Genomic DNA, 23177 nt, shown 5'->3' on the forward strand with positions numbered 1-23177 from the left:
TTCCCCAAGACTGGCTTTGCCACTAGAAAGAGGAGAGGTAGTCTATGTTATTTGCTTCTCATAACAGATTTCTTATCATTGTTTGAGTTGCTCCCAAAGGAACGAGAGGGCTTCTTGGGTTTCTTTTAGCACTCGGGTTCTGATTGCCCTGATGTCTGCTGGTGACACTAGACTCAAACTCCGTTGGTCCATAGTGGCCGAATCCATGCCAGGACACTGTAGACCTTCCCACCTGAATAGTCCATTCAGATAGTTTTGCCCATCTCCAATTTCCTCTCCGAAAGAAAAAGAAAGAAAGAAAAAAGTCCAGTTCTACAAAAATATTGCTGTCCTATCTCCCTGAGGGGTCTGGTATTAGTTTGTTCTAAGTAGCTCATGATTTAGAATACAAAGGCATTTCCAGAGTGCATGTTTAACAAAATGACATAGCAGATAATTGAAATTTATTTGCAATTTTCAAACTACAATAAACACAATTCTCCTTTTCTTTCATTAATAATCGCACGGCTAATGCATAGCAATCCCTCTGCAGCTTTTACAAGCAAACTTGAGCTGCTGTGCTGTAATAGCTGGAAAAGTTAATGTAGCTTGAACGAGGTTTCTAATTGTCCCTGTCTCTGTCATATTTGTCTACTTGAATGGTCCTAAATACCACAGCGATTAATTACTACAGAGCAGGTATTACAAGATGTTATCATCTTTCCCCAACCGTCTGGGTGAATGGAGAGAAGGGGAGATTGTTACAGTGTTTCATCTCTGCTCTTTGCTGCAAGACACTTTAACCAGAAGATTTAACGTGTCAAAGTTAACAGCGTTTCTAGCAGATATTCACATTCTAATTAAAGATTAAGAACGTAGTACATTACACTGTGATTTGTCATACATGGCTTGTTAAATAGGAAACCTACCGGGATTCCCTAACATTTTATAAACATTATTCAGGGCTTTTAATGTGGGCAAAGTGAAAGATTGTTCGACTGCATTGCAGCACAGAAAGCAGGTCGCCCTCGGTCCCTCCCCCACCCAGCTCCCAATAAATAACTAGATGAGACAACTTAGGCTGTTGGGAGGCTGGCTTGCAGTGGAGGCTCTGTTCCAGCCATGAATCACCTCTGGTTAGTATTTGGTGGTAGAGGGAAGATCTTTATTATTAACCCTAGGCTTCCTTTTTTTCTTGTTCTTTTATTTTCTTTCTGTCTGTCTGTCTTTCTTTCTTTCTTTCTTCCTTCCTTCCTTCCTTTCTTTCTTTCTTGGTTCTCTCTCTCTCTCTCTTTTTTTTTTCTTTTCACTTTTGCTTTTGGCTGCCAGCTAAGTAGAGAAAGGTAAGAGTCTTTGTTTAAATCGGAGTGCCAAAGGACAGAATAAAGATGAAACAGTATTTCAATATGCAGCCAGGGCTTTCAGCTGCTTCCAAGGAGCCCTGATCGGACCATTTCCGGTACTAGTGGTACAGGACTGGTTCATATTCGATGATTGCCTGCGGAATAAATTAATGAGATACCGAGCATTTGCATATTCACAGATGCTTACTAGGTAGAAAGGGAAGGCCAGGTGTGCTGAATTTGGGGGTTAGAAGATTTGCTAAGAAGTTACATCTTTCTTTTCCTCAGAAACGGGGTGCCCTGACAGTAAAAACAATAGTCAGGCAAAACTCTTGCTTAATGAACACTCTGAGTAATTATAGCAGCAAGGCAAAGCAAGGCAAGGAAGGCAAGGAGGATCCTTCTAGCCCACAAGCCCCAGTGAAGCCGACATACTGCCCTAGTTGTAGAGAGGCCTAGGTGCAATAGTTCAGGGGCATAGAGAGAACAAATCCCACTTGCTCTCTCTGGATTTTAGGTTTTAATTATGCTGGTGGTGTGCCATGGTACCTAATGCAAAATGATCAATTGAAGGAGACCTTCACGTTTGCAAACATTATTATTGACTGGTTGCCAATCTAAGTTGGAACAGGGGAAAGCTGTTCTAAGAAAATTACCCAAATGGGGGAGGGGGGGATCTGGGCTGTTCCAGTAAGGAGTTTGGGTCTCACCATTTCCTCTGCTAGTGGCTGCTGCCAGGATGTGGAGAAAGCATATTGTGTAAGGCATTTGTATCTCACTGTGGGGCTAAGTATCTGTGCAGCTGTGGGTCCTGGCTTGGAGATTCACTCAGAGCTGAAGGGCACATAGCATCTCCTTTGGTCCCCAGGACGAGTATAAGGCAGAAGAGTGACCATCCATGTTTCTCGGAGCACTGTACAGTGGGAAAGGCTGTCTCGAATTTTTCATATTTTGCTGTTATTTTAGACAGATAGATACCGTTCCTTTCAAAATCGCTTTTATTTTCTCTTTCAAGCAAACAAGTTGACAGCACTCAACCTCCAGGAACTGATTATCGAAATGAAAGTATAATACGCTATGTATTTTTTTTTAAATAATGATTCGTATTTCCTAACTAGTCCCACTCTGCCCTCTTATTTCACAGGACCTCTTCCTGGCCAAGGCGGGCAGTAACCCTTCTTTAGAAACAGTAGGTATACACACTGCCGGTGTACATGCAGAGTAAACAGATACCCACAGATTCCACAATGGGTGTTCTCTATACAGCTGAGCCCTTTTTACTTAATTTAAAAATATTATCGCCGCCATCTAAAGCTCTTTTTGAGGAAAAAAAAAGACTGTCTCCTCATATTTACAAATAGTCTCTGAATATGAATTATTTAAGTGCCTTCCCAGGGAAAAATCAAAGAGGCTCTTAGTACCTGTTTCAGTGCTGCTTAGAACTTAAGCTTTTAATTTATTTTATCAAGGCTCAGAGGATACAGTAATTGTCAGGACAAGCCCTCCACCCCCCTCAAAATAATCTGCACATGTTTGAAAATTCAATTTCTTTTTTCACATCCAAATTCAGTGTGCTCACAAATACACAGAAATCAATTATTTCTGTGGTACAATTGCATCCAGGAAACTACATGTCCTCCTAAACCAAAGGAATATAGATTTATTAATACGTATCGATAATATCACTTAAGGATTTCTGAAAGTGTTTTTCACCTTGAAAGCCTACAAAGCAGCGAAATCACTGGAGTCCAGGGTTGCTTTTTTTTTTGTCACACACACACACACACACACACACACACACACACACACACACACACACACAGAGCACAGATTTTTTTGATTATGTAGATTTCTTTTCCTACTGCAGTTTCATATGCAAAGCATGCATCGGCCACATCCATGCTATCTCCTAAAGCAGTCATTCTGAAACCCAATCTGGGGACAGTGCAGACTAAATAAAATTTCATTTTGATTTGGCCTCCCGCTGCGAACGGGACTGCTTTGTCTCAGCCGACAGAACCAGCAAGCCAGAAAGGTATGTGGTGCTTTGCGTGGCTGGTGGTGTGTCTGGAGGCTCAGGATCGCCTCTGCTCCTGGCTCAGCTCGCAGCTCTCCCACTTCCTGCTCCCCTTTTTCTCTCAGAGCTGGTTGCTTTCTACCTGCCGGGCAGAGCTGTGGCTAACCCGCATCAGTTGTTGACTTTGGCATACGTTTAATCGCTCCGTGGCTGTTTGCCTACCCCCACCCCACCCCCCACTGTCTTTGTTATTGTGCGCTTTGGTTTTTGTTTTCTTTTGTTTTGTTTTCTCCTCTGCCTCTATTTTCTGTTTTTGTTTTTTTTTTCCTTCTTCACATTGGTCTTCCATGTTTCTCAAGGTGTTGAATACTAAAATACTGAATGAAAAGGAAATTGTGTAAGTGCTGTGCTGATGCTCCAGAGATTTTACTGGAGAATTTGTCGGGCTGGATTTTATTGTAAATTTGAAGATGCGTTTAACAGCTTTGAAGGACTTTAGCATTCATGGCCCTTTGGAGTCGCCTTGGCAGAGAAGGAATGCCTCATTTTAGAGAAAGAGTGAGACTGTAAAATAAAGAATATCTTCCAGGGGGACTGGATTGTTTACCATCTTGGTATGGGGTATGTGTGTGTGTGTGTGTGTGTGTGTGTGTGTGTGTGTGTGTGTGTCCTCAAATACATTGTGGTGCTTGCCTGCGTCCCTTGCTCAATTTTGAACAATGACCTTCACTTGGAGTCATCTCAGGAGAGGCCTATTGTGTCAAAGCTCTTCTTAGGCTTGTCCCACCTTTCTGGAGAGTGGATTGGCGATCAAGGGACAACCTGCTGTGATGTTCTCAGAAGCTTTTCACACAGTGGCAGAGTGCCAGGGGCATAGCTATCCTGGGAACTCAGTTTTCAAGTCAGAAGGTCTCCTTGGAACTGTCACTGCCCTTGACCAATTCATAAGGTGCTGTGAGGGAAAGATGTGTTTCTCCCTGGTTTACATATTGGCATATCATTAATCTAAATTAGATTATAGCAAACTGGTTAAAATGGATACAGAGTAAATGGAAAATAAATTGCCTAAGAGGAGTCCAGGGAGTAACTTCATTGTGACTCAGGAGTTCTGCATAAGTAATTCCACCTAGGAGTTGGGTGAGTGGGTGAAAATACCAAATAGCTTCACAGGGACCTCACTCCCTAGCCTAAAGCAAACACAAAATAGGTCACGCCATATATAACTTTACACAGGGTCAGAATTAACTTTTAACAGCCCAAATATTGAATCGTTCCAGCCAAGGGCCTCCTGCCTCTACTTGATGTGGTATTGACATTCAAAGGTGAGCCCTTTGGCCCTGTAAGCGGATCATGTTTATGCTGTGGCACCTCCAGGCTTACTTCCTGCCTTTGCCAAGCAGGAGTCTTGGGTGCTGAGGAGACACACCCACAGCTGGGTCATTTGTTGTGAGACTCCCTACTATGTTACTGTGTGCAACAAACAGGACAACAAAGCATAAGCTGAAGATGTTCGAGAAACAGTAGCAGGAATATGAAACCAGATGTGATTTGGTGTAGACATTGCCATATATGAAGAAGAACATGGAGATGCTAGGCCTTACTTGAAGGTTTGGCTCCATAGATGTGTGGTGCCTAACACTAATGCGTGTCTTTCTCCTACAGCCTGACTACTACAGCTACATGGTTATTTCATAGCTGTTCATGATAACGGAAAACAAGTTTGGTTTTGTTTCTAAAGGCTGCTTACTTAGGCGCTATATAAGTTTTCTGTAAATTAACAACTACTAAGCAAGAGTGCCTTCTTGAGAAACCAGAATTTAAATAGATATAATTAAAAGATAAAGTATAAGACATGGAAACACAAGTGTTTATATTTTGAGCATGCATACATACATAAATATTGAGGAATAATGTAACATATATGGATATGAAAAGAGAGTGAATTATTTATTTAATGAGAGTCAGCAAGATCATATTGAAGATAAAAGTTAATAAATGCATCTAGTATATCTAAACTCTAGTTCACTGGGTATGTGTAATACGCACCAAGGGTTTGTACTAAGGAACAGAGTATTATTAATTGATATGTTCATTTTGGACTCATCTGGACTCACTCTGCAAGAGAAAATTATTATAATATGATTAAAGCAACCATGAAGTTTTTTTTTCAGGGGGAGGTGTCTCAGTAAAGAAGCAGTCAGGGTGATGTACCACACCTCCCTTTGTGATATCTGCCAAGCCTGAAGCACATCACCCCCTAAGTTCTTGTGCTCCATAAACGCAGCACTTCTGTGTGTCTGCCGGCCCTAAATATACTCACTGAAAGAAATGTTGACAACTGTAATGGAGTCTATTGTGGCACATTCCTGTTTGTTTTGTGAGGAGCATCATCCAGCCTTGCACATTTCATTACCTGGCTCTGTTTTAATACAGAAGGACAGCTAACAAGAGTTCCACAAACAGTCTGGCTTAAGACAGAATTTAAGAAGTCATTTCTTGTACTGTCTGTCTTGGAAATAGTGGTGGTCAAGGATGTTCAGTGAAGGAATATCTGAATGGTACAGTGCTGAGAGAGAACACAGAGGGCACATGCATCCCACAGTTCCTCTCTTCATACTACCTGGGAGTCATCATTTGTAGGAGAAAGATATAAAACTCACAGATCCTCACTTGTGGGCCCCAGAGACCACCTAGACCTGTGTGCTCCCCAAGGAAATTGATTACCATGGTCTGCTCAGACTGTCCAAAGAGAACATCCAATTCACAAGAACCTATGCATTCCAAGAAGGTCAGATGTAGCACGAGCATACACACACACACACACACACACACACACACACACACACACACACACACACACACACGGTCTAAGCAGCAGCAGGAGAATTATGACATCCTCTGAAGCAGTCAATATGAAAACTATAATAGATGTTTGGCTGACTTACCTGCTGCCACTACTTCCAAGCTACAAAAGAAAACATCCCAGAACAGAAACTAGAGATAGACTGATTTTTTTTCAACCCACAACAGTTGCATAGAATTCATTTTTTTATTTCCATACACAAGACCAGTAAAAGTCAGTGACTAAAGAAAAAGCCAACTAAAATCCTGGTTCTGGGCTCTGGTAAGGCACCACTGAAAAGACACGCTCTTTAGTAGTCTCCCTCAAAGCATCACCTGGTCTTACAATAAAGCAATACACTATCTTAATACAAATAATTATATTCAATCAAAGATCATTTACTATGACCACCATGACCATCTTGATCTGAAAAGGAACCACAGTATTTACAAACATGTAATAAGAGAAAATCGTCTAGACTCATTAGCTCTGGGAAGAAGCATTCAGACATTTTCTTTACAATTCGGCAACCTTGGATAATTCCCACAGTTCAGGTGACTAGGGCGAGATGAGATAAAGCTATTCTCTGAACAATATCAAACTCAATTTTGCACTTGAAGATGGGACTTGTGCTTGATCAATCCCAACAAAAGTGTAGTGAAAGGTTCTGCAAACCACAGCTTAACTATGCCAGGAGATGATCCTAGACCACAGTATTTTATCTCCTGGGAATAAACAGCAAATTTTAAAGTCTAAGATACCCTAGAGATACATGGACATTCTCCACAGGATCTTCTCTAAGAGTGGAAGAGTCGTCTCTGTCTACATGGAATGAAGAGTGTTCTTACCTCACGGTTAAGTAAGAGAGAAGGCTTTGGTCTGAGTTTCATTGACTACTCTTGGCTATGTAAAGCAAAGGTACTGTTGTTGCCAGGCCAAATGGCCGTGTGTGAGCACAGTTATGCTGAAATCAGGGCGAGGAGTCAGAGTGCTGTAGGCAGAGGGATGGCGACTGTGTGTATGAGAATAGTTGCTGGTTTTCCATGGTCAGTCTATCTAATCCCAAGTAAAGGGGCAGAGTCGTACCTACTTGCTACATGATACGCTTCTCTTTTGACCTTCATTTGGAGTCATCTTATGACTGGCCATTTAGGTTACATAGAGATGAGAGACAGCTGGAGCTCAGAGATTAAAAACCCTGGCTCCTGGCTGCTCTCTCACAGGCCTTGAGCTCAATGGGTTCAACCTTCATCATCTACATGGTGGCTCACAGCCTGTTTATAATTCAAGTTCTAGGGAATCCAATACCCTCTTCTGGCCTCCTCAGACACCAAGTATGTATTATGTATGTGGTGTGTGGTGTGATCCATATATATATATATATATATATATATATATATGTATATATATATATGTGTATATATATATATACACACACACACACACATACATATACACAAAACATTCATACACATAAAATTAAAATACAGGTTTAGTTTTGTAAAACAAATAAGATTGAGTGGCAAGATTTGAGGGTGGCACTAAGTGAATGGAGGAATCCCTATTTGTTCCTGTAGCCACCAGCATCCATAAACCGCGCACACGTTCCCCACCCTAAAGAACACTATCATAAAGAACAGAAGGAGCATAGGAGAAAAAACACGAGTCTGGGCATTTTATCCAAATGTTAAGAATGAGCACCAACTGAGAAAGACTGTTTAAATTATCAGGCATGACAGCTCGAAACTTGATTGGACATTTAATTAATTTTTCTCCCTATCCTCACTCATGACTGATTGAGAGCTTGGGAAGAAGCCTAGATGAGCTGCAACTAAAACACAGAAAGTCAATTATGTTTTCATCTTATGGACAAGTACTACCTTGACTGAGACTTTGAAGGTCAGGTACATCTGAAAGATTCCAGGTTTTCACCTCCATGTCTTTGCTAAAGGACTTAAAAAAAAAAAAGTTAGAGACTGCATATGCCTATCTCAGAAAAAAACAGGAAAGGTGTATGAATAAAAATTGATTGCATAAGGCAAGATAAACTTCTCAATAGCTCTGTGTAATGTAACTTTAAGTCCCGAGAATCAGATGTCTCTGCTGTATGGATTTCTTCCAACAAGTTCCCCCTTCTCTGAAAGGGATACTTAGTGCACAAAAGTGGGGCCAAATGTATTGCCAATGTCTGGTGTCTAAATCCATGGTCCAGTTTATGTACCAGGTCAATGGGGACACAAACTGAGATTCTCTCTCCCTCTCTGTCTCTTTGTCTCTGTCTCTGTCTCTGTCTCTGTCTCTCTCTCTCTCTCTCTCTTGCTCTCTCTCTCTCTCTGGAATTTAAAACGTAAACATAGGGCTGGCTTGCTGGATTTGTTGGAAGAGGATACGTTCGATGACATGGCAGAAGACGCATAACGCATATATTTTACATTTGTTCCAGGAAGCTGGAAACTGGCTGGCTTTCTTCCTCCATAGACCTGTTTGGTCAACTCATGTTGTGTTCTTTGAAATGCCAGAGCATGTCTCAGCCAATTCCCTCCCTTTTGCTTAAATTGGCTAAAGTTTATTTCAGTTGTTTTCAACTTAAAAGAGCCTTGTGGTGCCAAAAAACATGTGAACAAGAAATTCTTAGAAATTGCTGTAACATTCTAGACCTTCTAACGCTTAGCCTAAGGGGGAAAAAATAGAGATAGTGAATGGTCACTTAGACTTTGCTCATGCAGTAAGACTGAAGGTCTGTTGAATCTGATAATTGTAGCAAATGTTCCAGATTTCTAGCAGAAGTCTCTAGAAGGTGAAATAAACACCAGGAATGTCACTACCTTAGAACCAAAGGCCACCAAGTTATAGCACTGAATATTGACTTAAAACTGTGACAACAGGCAAAATAGCAGACAGTCTCACTTCGCCCAAGGACCCAGGCCAGCTCAACCCACTAATGAAAAGATTTGGATTGATCAGTGGGAGGGGGACTCATTATTTCTGAAATGACTGTCAGAGAGAAAGTCCAGGACTTTTGAAGGCAGTTGGATGGAAATCTCAATTTTTTTTTTAAAGCAACGTGAAGGCTTACACCGGAAGCAGTCTTTTTGATTGTAATGTTAAACCAAGCACATGAAATGGTCCAGACTTCAAAGAGAACAATCCATGCTGTTAATAAAGCATAAACCAAAGGCATGAAGTGGTCTAAATGTTCAGAGGAACAGTTCAAGTAATCAATAAAGCATAAATTGGGGCTTAGTGCTCTTAAAGACCACCTTGCAATGTTGTATATAACCGCAAGGTAATACATGTTTTAGTAGTATTTTATATACTATGTACTATTATATGCCTGTTAGGTATGTGATTATTTAATATTATAGAGTACTAAATATATCTGTGCGATACAAGAAGGCATGTAAGATAGGCTACATTAGGGGACAAAAACTTTACCCAAATGGTTCAAGGGTTTGTTCATGTCTAAAGGACAGAGGAAGGTGACTCTAACTAGACCATTATCCCTCGGCCACATTAAGGACGCCTTTATCCCCCTCTAGCTCATTACAAATGCCTGTGCTTTCCATTTATAGACCTTTCCCCTTGTTTTGCCTATTGAGAAAAAAAAACTTGAATCTTTGCACGTTAAGGAAACTATTTTAAGGAAAAAAACGTGTATTATGAGAACTGACTTAGTTAAAAAAAAAAAAAAACCTATCTGTGGCTTAGCTATGAGATGAATAAGAGCTCTTTTTCTTTCTTCCTTCCTTCCTTTCTTTTTCTTGCCAGCTATTTATAAGTATTTGGAGAGTGTGTAAACAGTAATGAGGGTGAGGAACTGGGTGGAACAAGGGGATCAGGGTTGGAGTAATGGCATGAAATTAAGAAAAGGGAAATTTAGGTTGATTACCAATTACCAATTGAAAATCTTCTTAATGCCAAGGTCTATTAGACTGTAGGGTAATCTTGCGAGGGAAGTAGGGGAACTCCCATTGCTTGGATGTTTCGAATTAGAGTGGACAGAGCGCCATCAAGAGCACCCCGTGGCGAGCCATCTACCCCGTTGTGTGAATGAGTGAGTTCACCTTGGATGCCTTTATAGGCTCAAACTTCCATTCGACCTGGGGACAGAAGAAACAAACAAGCCACATAGCTGGGGCTGCCCCCCTAGAGCTCAGAATTTACCCAAAAGATCACAGGGATCATCTGGAAATATTTTTTTCTGCTTCTCATCTGGGGCGGTCTCTGAACACTTTGATGAGAGCTCCAAAGAGACAGTTTTGTTGGCAAGAAACACCTTCCCAAGATATATGCTTTCCACCTGGGAAGCTGACATCTTTCTGAGATTCATAGAAACCAATATCTTGTGTCACGCAGCACTCTGCTTCTCGGTAAAGTAAAAATTAAAGCAACCAGGCAAGTGACATTTTAATAACATGGCTATTGGGGCATGGTGGGTGCGCGTATTCTCTCCTTCCTAAAAGACAAACAGATGAGAGGGAAAGACGATGAGACAGAAAGTTAGGAGGGGAAGGAGAACAGATTTGATTAGCAATTGATAAGCATCCTGCCATTCGTCAGCAGCCAAACAAAGTAGATGTACTTTAAAATGTGAAGAGAAAATGGCCCGTTCTCTTTGTACTTTGTCTGTGGGAACCCATCTTGTCATGTGGGAGATGATTTCAGAGAAAGGTCTTTCAGTCTGTATGGCTATCTGGAGAAGTTAATGTGTCTGTGTGAAGGTGGTTACATCTGCGGATTTTAACCATAGGGATTCTGTCACCCATAAAATATAAACAAATATTATGTGCCTGTGATACCGGTGCCTCTTTTAATGTTCTAGGTTAAATAAGCATACCCAGATTCATGAAAACCAACACATACAGCATGAGCTAACACACATCTTGCCATAGCTTGTCTTCATTCAAAATCACACATTGAAGTTTGGATGCCATGGTGGTGGTGGTGGGGACTTTAGAAAGTGCTTGTGTCATTGAGAGAGAGTGAGTTTCTACTCTCAGGAGACTACTTGAGCCACTGCATTGTAAGGCAGAAAGTCTGTGTTCACTTTTTCTACACAACCATGTGTCTCACTTCCAATCCCCTCTATGCACTGAAGCAGCAAAGGCCTTTGCCAGTACCATGTCTTGGACTTCCCAACCTGCAGCAGGGAGTTGGTAAACCTGGTAACCTCTTTTGTTTGCAAGTTACTCAGGCTTAGGTTTTCTATTAGAAGAATAGAAAGCAGGTAATGGGTGAAGATTCACCTATGGGCTATGAACAGAGAGTACAGTGAGGGCACGTGATGGATCATAGACTGGTATCCAGCATCCAAGGCCCTCGTGTAGAAGAGTCTCAAGTGTTGTGTGAATGCACAGTTCCTATTCTGAACATCTGTATTGAGTAGGTCATGTCTCTACCATAAAGATGACACCAGGTGCTCTCTCTCCTTCATCTCATCTCCTTCATCCCTCCATATTCTCCACCTTTCTAGTGGCAAGGCATCGCCTATGGTCTACAGAGACAGTAATTAGAAGCAAAAAGAGTTCAAGAGCCTGCAGTGCTGTCTCTGTTCTGAAAAGTGTATATGTGTGGGTCTGTGTATCTCTAAGTGTATACGTTTGTCTCTGTATGTATTTACCTGTGTACCTGACTCTGTGTGTGTGTGTGTGTGTGTGTGTGTGTGTGTGTGTCTGTGTGTGTGTGTGTATGTGTGTGTGTGTCTGTGGGGGAGAGAGGGAGAATTTATTTGTGTGTGTGTGTGTGTGTGTGTGTATCTATGTATGTGTCTCTGAGTGTATGTATATATCTCTGTGTGTCTATGAGTATGTGCGTAAGTGTGTGTACATGTCTCAGAGTTTGTCTATGAATATATATCTATGTGGGGTGTTTGCATGTGTGTGAATGTGTATATGTTTATAGGTATGTCTCTGAGTGTATGTATATTTGTATATGTCTCTACGTGTATGTATATCGGTGTGTGTGTTTGTGTATGTGTGTGGTGTGCATGTATGTATGTATGTTTAAGTGTCTGTGTATGCATACATGTGGGCATGTGTGTATGTCTGAGTGTTTATGTGTACATGCATGTGTGTGCATATGTGTGCATACATGCATGTGTGTGTATCTTGGGTACCTCTTTTGCTCTTCTCAATTCTTTCACATTTTGTTTGACAAACTCTTTGAATGTCTGAGTTTAACATCCTTCATTGAGTTTAACATTCTTCGTAATACCACATGTCCGTAGTTTGACTGAAGCAGTAAAATATCTCATTCCTCTGATTCCACATGTGAAATTAATATTTTCTAGAAAAGTATGCCTTTTCTCTCCTTGTGTGATGAACAATTCTTTGAAAACACGTGTTTGTACACAAGTATGTGTGTATTTGAGACCAGACATTTATAGGCCTTGTCCCCTTACCCCTTTTTTCTGGTGCCAAGGTTTCAATCCAGGGCCTTGCCTGTGTCAGACAAGTTGTTCTTCTAATGAGCTACAGCCCCAGGCCAGTGTTCATGCAATCTACGCTTAGCAACCTGCTGATAGAGAAAATGTTCCTATGGTATTGCTCAGGAAAGGTGTTTGGAGGGGCTGTTTTCTCTGCTGTGAGTTGAACTGATGAAAAGTTAGCAGTGTCCTGACTATGTCTGTCCCAACACCCAAAGAACTGACTTGGTCACAGTCAAACATGTAGCACACTTTCTACATCATAGGCCCAGGAGGAAATTAAAGGGGCAACTCACCAATGAGTCACACTGTCTCCATGGGGAAATAAGTGAGCTGATTTTCTAAATGTGAACTAGCTTGGTCAAGAATCCACTCTTCCAAGCACATGCTCACAAAATCTCCAACTGCAAGTCAGAGAACTGTGAAGTCAGATTACAGACCCAGTGCACTAACTGTTGTCTATCTGAAACACAAGCCAAATGATTCTCTGCTGAAAGGGCAGCACCTCTGAGGATTTTCCTTCAGATTTACCCAGAAAACAGTAATTCTTACTTCTTGCATTTAGTTTAAGGGGATGGCTTTCCCCTTAACCCTGAACATTGCAACTTATATTTACAATGATGAGACTACTCTCTATATAAATGTACTTTTAAATGCTTCCACATATGGTGGTTCATCTGGTCATTTAAGAAATACTTAATTACCAAAAGCTAAGTTAATTCCATGATAGCTTAGTTTTATTAACTAACTGCTAGGAGAAAAGTTGAGTTGAAGATATGAAATGATAAAATTCACAATAACCTTGATCATAAGAGATTACTGACAGCTATGACCACTTGAAGTATATCTATCATACTCTGGAAGTGTGCTTTCTAACGGGAATAGAATATTCACACTCCATAAAAATTATGACAGCCTCCTTGGAAACAGAGGTTAGATAACCATTCCTTTCCATTTTGCTTTGGTACCTGGAGCCATGTCTGGCATCTGTTTGGGGGCACATGGTTTGTGTGGCAGAGGGATCTTAAATTCTGACTCCTCCAATTGATTCCCCGATGCCCTCTGCAAACAATCCTGGCTGTACCTGGTGTACGTTTGTCCTTGATCTCAACCTAAAGTCAACTGCTAAAGCTTTTAAAGATGAAAGCGTGAGATCAAACTGAGGTTAAGAGGTCTCTAAAGGCTCTAGAAACTTCTTTGCTCTTCCTTGGTGTTACACAGTGCCCAGAATGCATCTCTTCATAAAGCATAAACCCAGTGTGTTCACAATGGGATCTCTGTCTAACAAAGGTCTAGTGACTTTCTTCTGTGTTCCTAGGTACCGAGTGTGGGGACAGATGCGCCTCTGGAACCAGTGTGGGAACTCCACAAAGCCCCTGATTTGTCTTCACAATGTTCTAATTCCAAATGTTTCTGAGAGCAAAGGCCAGATATGGGTACCTTCAGTTTACAAAACCCAAAGGTTAACATAGCTGACAGTTTAAAAGGTCCTGAGAGACTAAGAAGTAGAAATGGGCTTTTTTTTTTCTTCTTAGCTAAGTATCTAACTTCAAGTGGTTGCAGGCTTTGAGTGGCTTAGTTGTGATAGTCTATCATTCTACTTTTGATTAACAAGGCAGAATTTGAATTATTTTTTCAAAAGTAAGGGAGATAGAGGCTGGGTAATGCTGAAGGCCAGAGACAATACCTTACTGAAGTTTTACATTGCTTCTCTATACTTTCCTAACTGGATGAAGGAAAATGGTGGCCAAAGGAAGGAAGAAAACACATAGAAGCCTAAAAAAAAATCCACTTTGGAAATAAAACCCAAAAAGAGTGTGCTTTTAGATGACCAGATATACATACAGCAACATCATGAATGCTTCCCATCTAAAAATTAGGTAAAAATTTTCAATCAGTCTGCCAACTGTAAAACAGAGCTTCAGTTATGATCAATCGAAAATTCTAAAATGCAACCCAAAATGAAATCATGGAAACCCCTTGTTGGCAGTTTGCTTTTTGGATTTTAGGTTATTTTGTTGTTGTTTTTGTTGTTTTGCAATTTGACACAAAGTTGGGGTCATGTGGAAAGAGAGAACCTCAACTGAGGAAATTACCCCATCAGATTGGCACATAGGCAAGTGTGTAGGGCACTTCCTCCATTGTTGATTGATGCAGAGAATCCAGCCCACTGGGTGAGATAACAGCTCTGGGTGGGTGGTCCTGAGTTACGTAAGAAAGCAAGGCAAGCACATCATCAGCAAGCCAGAGAGCAGTGGTCCTCCTTGCCTTCTCCAGCTCCTGCCTCCAGCTTCCTGCCTTGAGCCTTTGCCCTAATTCCCTAAGTCATGAGGTATGACCTGGGAGTTGACAGATACAATTAACTCTTCTTCCCCACGTTACTTTTGGTTGTAGCCTTTTAACAAACAAAAGAAACCAAACTAGAACACTTTGTTCCACAAAGAAGAAAGGCCAAGACCTAACAACCAAGGCACTGAACCAAGCCTGAGCCTGTATTAGTCAGTACACAGTCCCCAGCCCAGAGAGTGGCATTGCCTGGCATGGTTTTTCCTGTGTCCTGCCTGGTTTTACCTCAGTTATCTGATGTCAAGGAAGACTGCCTCAAGAGCTGCTCACAGAGAGAACAGATGGGTTTTCTTCCAGCGTCCTGGTCATCCAGGGAGGCTCGCCTTGAGTCTGGCAGGCTTTCTGTCAAGTACAGGGAAGGGTGGATGGATACACTCATCAGAGCAGAGCTTGAGTTGTCCTGAGAATTTCCTGCATAGACCAAGCCTTTGAGAGTCAGCTTCAAAAGCGGCATCATTCATTAATGTTGGGAATGGAGTCCAGCATACTTCATTTTAAGTGGATGCCCTTACCCTTTGGCACTGATCATTCACACTTGGCATTGGGACCACTTATTAGGATATTATTTAGTATCATGCTATGATAGTAATTAATAAACCTCAAAGGCAACTAAGGGGGCTTGGACATTCTCTAGATGTAGATCCCTCATGCCCCTGCTGTTGTTCTAATATAGATAGAGGTTGCATCACCAAAGAATTAACATCATCTCTGGGCACGTGTGTTTTCATGGATCTATGATGTTACTGAATGTGGAGACCAAGGTAAAGCAATCTACTAGGAAACACTTAGCAGTGTCTGTCAGGGCCATAAGGCAAAATGCAAATTAAGGTGACGGTACTCCTATTACAAGTGGCAGGCCTCGTGAAATTGATCAGAAAAAACAACAATAAAAACAAATCAAAAACAGCCCTACACACAGCTGATCAGGGCGCCTAGATTCTAAAACCAAAAGCAACAAGAGAGAAGGTGAATCTACATCTTATGTTACTTACATTGTAGTCTTTACTAAGGGAGAACCATCACTATCAACACCAGCATCTTCTAGTCTCATGGAGTGCCTCTGTTTGAGACGTATCTCTGTGAGTCAAATGTCCCCGAGAAGCAGTTATGTTGATGTGGCCCCTGCTTCCACACAGTTCCATCCCGTCATTCACTAACATTTGCCTTTGCCATTTTGTCAATAAAATAAGGACAGCCTTGGTTTCTAGCATCCTGGGTTTTTGTTGAGCAAAGCAGCATTGTGGCTCACGAAAGGCATGTCAAGAGATCTGACGTAAATGGGAATCATTGCAGCTTCACAAGTGCACACAACAGGTGCACAAAATAGATGCTCTCTATTATTCGGCTTTTTTGGAATCAAATCAGAAACAAGAACAGTAGTGGCCATTTCAGATAAATTACTTCTGCACATTTTTGCAGGCTGAGCAGCTGTAAAGAAGGGGAGGAGGGAGCTGGGGGTGCTAGCCGTCCAGAAGGTGGATGCAAGTCCATCTGTACTATGTACACGGTATACCCCGTATGTTAGACTCTTGCCATCCGTGTGCCATGATATAATGAGCTCTCCTTCCACGACTGCATGATTCATTAATACCACACTTTAATAATTAAAGAGCAAAACTCTAGAGGTAAAAAAAAAAACATAGCCAAGATAAAAGTTTGCAGACAATCCATTATTTCTCAGACAGTCCCTCTGAAAACTCCGTGGAGATGTGGTTTAATGATTTAAGTTCTAAGACGGGCTGTTTAACTTGCTCTGCAGTCCTCAGGTGCTGTGTTGCTAACAACAGGAGGTGAGTGACTGGCAGCCCTTCCTCGTCCATTATTCTGGACTCTCTGACCATCTTCATGTCTTAGTACTCCTCTTAGCAATTTTTAATGTTTAGCAGGGAAAGGTTTGTTGTTGTTTTAGTCCTGCCTGTTAGCACATTCTATTTTATTAGACATTCCTAGTAGAAAGAGAGAGGGAGGCAGGTCCTAGTTAAAGGAGAGATATAATTGGGTATAGTGGGATTAACCTATTATTAGAGTATACTCTCTCTCATATATTTGTGTGTGTGTGTGTGTGTGTCCCATAAAGAACTTATAGCAAATGCATTAAGAATCAGGAGGAGGAGGAAAAGGAAGAGGAGGAAGAGGAAGAGGAGGAGGAAGAGGAAGAGGAGGAGGAGGCAGAATACCATTTCCATTACTGTAGTTCAACAGGTACAAACTGTTTAGCAGACACTTGAAAGGAGCGTCAGACTATAAGCACATACGCTGTCATGGTTCCCCATGTTCCTGTGCCCCCTCTAAGTCTCAAACTTCTCCTCAGTGGGGTTTTTCTTACCTTTCAATTGCAATATTTAGTATTGCTACAACCTCAAGGCTTGAGTCAAATAAATTCTCTCAAAATTTTAGATCTCACATAGAAACAGCTATATGTTTATCCAAAATGACCACTTCTTCGGATCTTTTTTCAAAGCAGGATCTCTGGACGCCAATGTCCACAGGTGGTGGGAATAGGAAATAAAGTTAGAAAGCCTATATTTAGGCATAAATCTGCCAAGTTAAAAAAATACATTAAATCCAAAAATTATAATGTGCTTTTATGTTAGCGTCGAAAAGTAAACCCATGTCCTCCTGCTGAGATCCAGCCTGCTCCTGCTGCAGGTGAAGAAGGGAGAGTCACACTGTGGAGGACAGCACATGGCTGATCACTGCTGGGACCGGATGTTGAATGAGTTTTTCTTTGGCACGAGCAAACTATCTGACTGATTGCTTGCCACTTGAACTGTGTGAATATGCAAAGGATCCTTTCCCAGTGTTCTCCCTTTTACAGTAAAGCAGAATTCCCCCCCACCTCTTAAAAAAATAAAACAACAAAACAAAACAAAACACAGTTCAGATCTGACAAACAGAAAATGATGTCATCAGCTTGGGCCACTCCTGTGTTTTGATTTTCAATTCCTATTCTGATCACTTCTTCCCCTATCCCATTTTCTTGGAATTTAATATCGCACCATTCTCATAAACAACATCCTCAGTCCCCAAAGCCATTCTGATTCCCGGGCTTGTTATCTTAACCGTGTGTGTTAGTGCTGGACATCCTGTCCAACGGTGAAGTTTTAAATACTATTCCTTTATTCAAATGACAGGTTTACAAACCATTGAAATCCCCCAGCAGGCTGTGTGTTCCTCCCAGTCGCCTCGCTAGCAACTATGTGGAGCTTTTTTAACTGGAATGGGCAAACTAAAACCATTGCAGGCCTGGTGGCTGACTGAGCTGCTCCCTTGAAGTAACCAGAGGAAGGGACTCTACAGGGAACTCACCATGAAGGCAGCAGGGTGATGCAGGATTTAACTTGCAAAGATGCAGTTTCTTCTATGTTTGATCTATCTTTTCCCTTGTATAAAATGGGCTTCAGTTCTCATGCATAAACCACTAGGTAGAGAAATGAGGAATCTTTTGCATGAAAAACGGTGAATCTGAAGGTGGATAAGCACTTGATGTTGGAAGTGAATTTTTACTTTCTTTCCATTCGTTTTTATTGCTTTGCAGAATAGAAATTCCACAGCCTCAGAAGCCAAGGGGCCTGGAGGGAGGGAGTGGAGAAACCCCTCACCACTGCCACTCTGGGATCTCAGCCCCAGCCTCAGATATACAGACCAGGGAGGGTCTATGGAGACAGTTGCTCGCTGCCGGATACAATGTTTCCACTTTTGTTTCCTCTGGAAACCGACACAGGACAAATTGAAAGGGTGATTATTTGAAGGCTCCACAGTCTTCCGTGATCTAGCATCGCCATGATTTTCACTGAAACCTGGAGTAGGGAATGCAGGGAGACGTCAGGCTTGTCAGTGTCTGCTGGGCTCCCTGTCAGGGAGCTCAAAGTTTGAGCTTTTCAAATGAGCTGAAGAATTCTCTGTTCTTTCTACCTCTGAAGCGGAAATGTTAGTTGCCTTTACCTGTCCCTTCCTTGACTTCTTTTTGCTGTGTAATTTTTTTTAAAGGGAGGAAATAAAGAGTAACACGCTAGTTGCATAGGTGGTTATGTGGGGAAATTCAAACTTTGTTCTGTAAATTAACCCTTGAACAATGGATTCCCTCCAAACTCTCTGATTGGTGATTGGCTTATCCAGCTGGAGATTTAGTCCAGTCCTTTTATAAATCTATTGTTTTTTCTTATGGATTTTCTAAAAATAATCTCTGCTTTTTATGAGTTGCAGATGGGGAAATTGGACTGCAATAGACACAGTTGGGCAAAGCAAACAGACAAACAAACAACAACATGAAGAATTATTATTGGTGGTTAAATACTGAAACTAAAATCTAGCATTATCTTTACATGGGAAAAACTTACTCTGTTTTGCATTGCTAGCATACTTCAGTAGGAAAACGCCTTAAAAATCACCTTATTTAAAATTTTAGACTTTGATCATTCAGTGCAAGACAATCCATGGTGTTATTATTTCACTCGAATACATTTTAAAAGACTAGACAACAGCATTAAGCAAGGAAAGGTGATTTCCCAGTTTAGTAAAAACGGAATTCCGTGGTGTCCATAGTACCCAGCATCACTATGCCCCATTCTGGATCTTGCATGCTTCCACACAGTGAATGTCCTCACAGTGTCTGGGGGTGCATCTCCCATCCTTATCTTGTAGATGAGAACATTGAAGCTGGGCTATGTAACTCTGCTGTGTCATAACTCACTAGCTCCCAGAGACACAAGGTGGGAAACAGCAAAATGTCATTCATTTCCTGATTTTCATTGTAGGCAAAAGGAAGGTCCCAACCTTCCAAATGGACACAGTGATCTGTGAATAGAGGCACTTGTTACACTGTGGCTAGATGTTTAGTAGGACAAAGTGCTGCTCACAAAATCCTGCTCCAAAGAAACAAAGCTTTGGTGTGGCTTCTCAGGCCTTGATCAGCAGCTAGAAGAAAGAGAAGGGGTCTGAGCTGGGCAAGGACAAAGGGGGAGAGGAACCTTTGAAAAAGCTCTCTAAGCTTTTCAAAAGCTAAATCTAATATTTCTTAAAAACCAGATTTAGTCTACAAATTGTAATCATGATGGTACACACACAATATATACCTATGTCTATACAGTTATACCTTATCTATGAAAAAATGTGTTCCCAAGTCTCTAGCAGATAGCTCAAAGTATGGTTAGAGTCAAACCTTATACATTGTAGTTTTTTCTCTCCTGTATTATACATCTGTAATATCCGATCTTTTCAATCAGGCACAGTAAAAGGTTAACCAGAACCACCATGACTCTTTTGTTTGGTGTCATTATTAATTGAAAAAAATGATTAGATAACAAGAACACACAAACACTGTGAGTCAACTTGATGACCCCTGAGTACTAAGGACATAGCTAGTTGATGAGGTATAATAGGAAAAAAAGATGGTTTCTGTTCCTGGAAGGATGGGGGTGGGTGGTGTTAGATGTTGCCCTACTTCTTGGAATGGCACAATGTTTAAAAGGTAGTTCAGGAGTTTCCCATTTAACATTTTCAGAATTTGTTTAGGCTTTGAGGACCAAAAGTGAAGCAAGAAAAGCTTCAACAGGGATGGCACAGACATCAGTGTGCCTTGCAGGGGATGGTATGAGTAGCAGAGGCTGTGATGGTGTGAGTAGCAGAGGCTGTGATGGTGTGAGTAGCACAGACTGTGGTGGTGTGAGTAGCAGAGACTGTGGTGGTGTGAGTAGCAGAGACTGTGATGGTGTGAGTAGCAGAGGCTGTGATGGTGTGAGTAGCAGAGGCTGTGGTGGTGTGAGTAGCACAGACTGTGATGGTGTGAGTAGCACAGACTATGGTGGTGTGAGTAGTACAGACTATGGTGGTGTGAGTAGTACAGACTATGGTGGTGTGAGTAGTACAGACTATGGTGGTGTGAGTAGTACAGACTATGGTGGTGTGAGTAGCAGAGGCTGTGGTAGTGTGAGTAGCAGAGGCAGTAATGATGAGTAGCAAGGCTGTGGTGGTGTGAATAGCACAAGCTCTGGTGGTATGAATAGCAGAGGCAGTGATGGTGTGAGTAGCAGAGGCTGTGATGGTATGAGTAGCAGAGGCAATGATGGTGAGTAGCAAGGCTATAGTGGTGTGAGTAGCAGAGGCCGTGATGGTGTGAGTAGCAGAGGCCGTGATGGTGTGAGTAGCACAGGCTGAAATGGTGTGAGTAGCAGAGGCCGTGATGGTGTGAGTAGCACAGGCTGAAATGGTGTGAGTAGCACAGGCTGTCATAGTGTGAGTAGCATAGTCCACGGTGGTGGTGTGAGTAGCGAGGCTGTGGCCTGAGGCAGTACCCTGGCTTTGGGAGACACCATTGTCTAGCTGCAGGAGCTTTGGTGATCTCAGGCTCCCTGAAGCTTGGTCTTGGAAAAAGAACAACAGGAACAAGACTCAAGTTCATCGTACAGTGTGAAGCACTGTGGACGGCCTTGTCTGCTCACGACAATCTGACAGTGTCTGTGTTGCATCCTCAGTCAGCCTGATGAAGCGGGTCAGGTCATCACACTTAGCATGCTGATGATTCTAGTCTACCTGATCCTAAAGGCCACGCTCTTCCCACAAAGGAGCAACACCTTTCTTTAGAGGAGTAAATAGATTTTCTTTTATGTGCATATATTATTTTTTTCTACTTGAAGGTATTCATCACATATTGGGACGTTGATTATTACTAGTGAGAGAGGATCATCAGTGTACACATACCCAAGCACGCACAAATGAACACGTGCAGTCACACATCACAATGCACACACACACACACATGCACACATACACAGGAGCATCTGTGTACATACATACAAAAGCATATTCAAATGAGCAGGTGCACACACACACACACACACACACACACACACACACACACTCAGTTAAAAACTGCTGTGTCTCAACTGCGATACCAAATAAGGAAAGAAATGATAGACTTGTCAATGAACAACTAGGAAGAAAATGTATCAAAAGTTAAAATTAGATCTCTACCTCATAGTGTTTCAAGAATATCCTGGAGGCAGAAGCGTCTTAAATATGAAAATCAAAGCAGACACTTCAGAAGGGAGTGCAGCTTCAGCATGAGTGCTAAGAGCTTCCTGAGGATTGACCACAGAGAAGACACCACCTAAGACACAGGCAACAACTCTATTAAACGCGATCTCTGAGAGACTCGTCTGTATCCCGGTCATCCGGTATCCATCTGTCTGTCTTCCTTCCTTCCTTATGCTCCCTTGATCCTATTGGCTTTGTCTGCCTTGTTTTCCATCTCTTTCGCAGGCATCCACTTCCAGATAACTTTACTGAGCTACCCTCCTGCAGCAACACTCTTAGAGATGGGCAATCAGGGCTGGAGAGATGTCTCAGTGGTTAAGAGCACTGACTGCTCTTCCAGAGGTCCTGAGTTCAATTCCCAGCAACCACATGGTTGGTGGCTCACAACCATCTGTACTGGGATCCGGTGCCCTCTTCTGGTGTGTCTGAAGACAGGTACAGTGTACTCATATGAAAGAGAGAGGGGCGGGGCAATCAGACTCTGGTCCTCACAATTATAATTCTGTTGCCCAGCAACTACCTGTATTTGAACTTTTTCACTTGTGGTTTAACTGTGTTCTCCACACTGCTTGACATATTATTCCATTGACTTTCTTTATTTTGGGCAGCAGAGGAATTTCCTCTCTAGAATCCTAGAATTCGACTACGTGTAGAAAAACATATTCAGGAGGAGACAGGAGTGTCTCAGCAATAAGGAAGACTCCCTGGCTGATGACTGGGGTTAGGTTCCCAGCACTTACAAGGTAGCTCATAACCACTGACTGCTACAAGAACCCAATGCCTTCCATTCCATAGGCTCCCGCATGCGTGTGGTACCCATTAACTCATTCAAGCACAAACACATACATACACATAGAAACAACAAACATTTATTTTTTATAAATTTTTAAAGTATTCAAGAGATTACATGAGTGCATGAGTCAGGTATACAGCATTGCTGTGTCCTTCATACAAGAAGAACCAAGGTGTGAACATCCTAGCGGACCACAGCCGCGGCAATGTCACATTATGCAGATTTCAGAGGCTAAGGTAGCCTGCTATCTTAGAATTCCACTTCTATACTCAATGGCACATTTTGGGTATGCTTTATTGGCATATATGTCATATCAATTTCTAGATATTTTGTCTTAGAAATCAGCTGATTTTGCACAGTACTGAGAGGTTACAAAGTAGGACATTGGAGGATCAGAG

The 23177-nt window shown here is 41.8% G+C and overlaps 1 long non-coding RNA gene across 1 annotated transcript; it reads left to right on the forward strand.

Moving 5' to 3' along the window:
- The first annotated feature begins 1065 nt into the window (after positions 1-1065).
- Positions 1066-22126, forward strand: LOC116899331. The gene is made up of 4 exons (XR_004387705.1): positions 1066-1115; positions 2467-2511; positions 3190-3357; positions 21931-22126. It is a non-coding gene; the product is annotated as an uncharacterized LOC116899331 (long non-coding RNA).
- The last annotated feature ends 1051 nt before the right edge of the window (positions 22127-23177 follow it).

The sequence above is a fragment of the Rattus rattus genome, chromosome 4 (genome assembly GCF_011064425.1).
Source record: "Rattus rattus isolate New Zealand chromosome 4, Rrattus_CSIRO_v1, whole genome shotgun sequence".
Taxonomy (NCBI): Eukaryota; Metazoa; Chordata; class Mammalia; order Rodentia; family Muridae; genus Rattus; species Rattus rattus.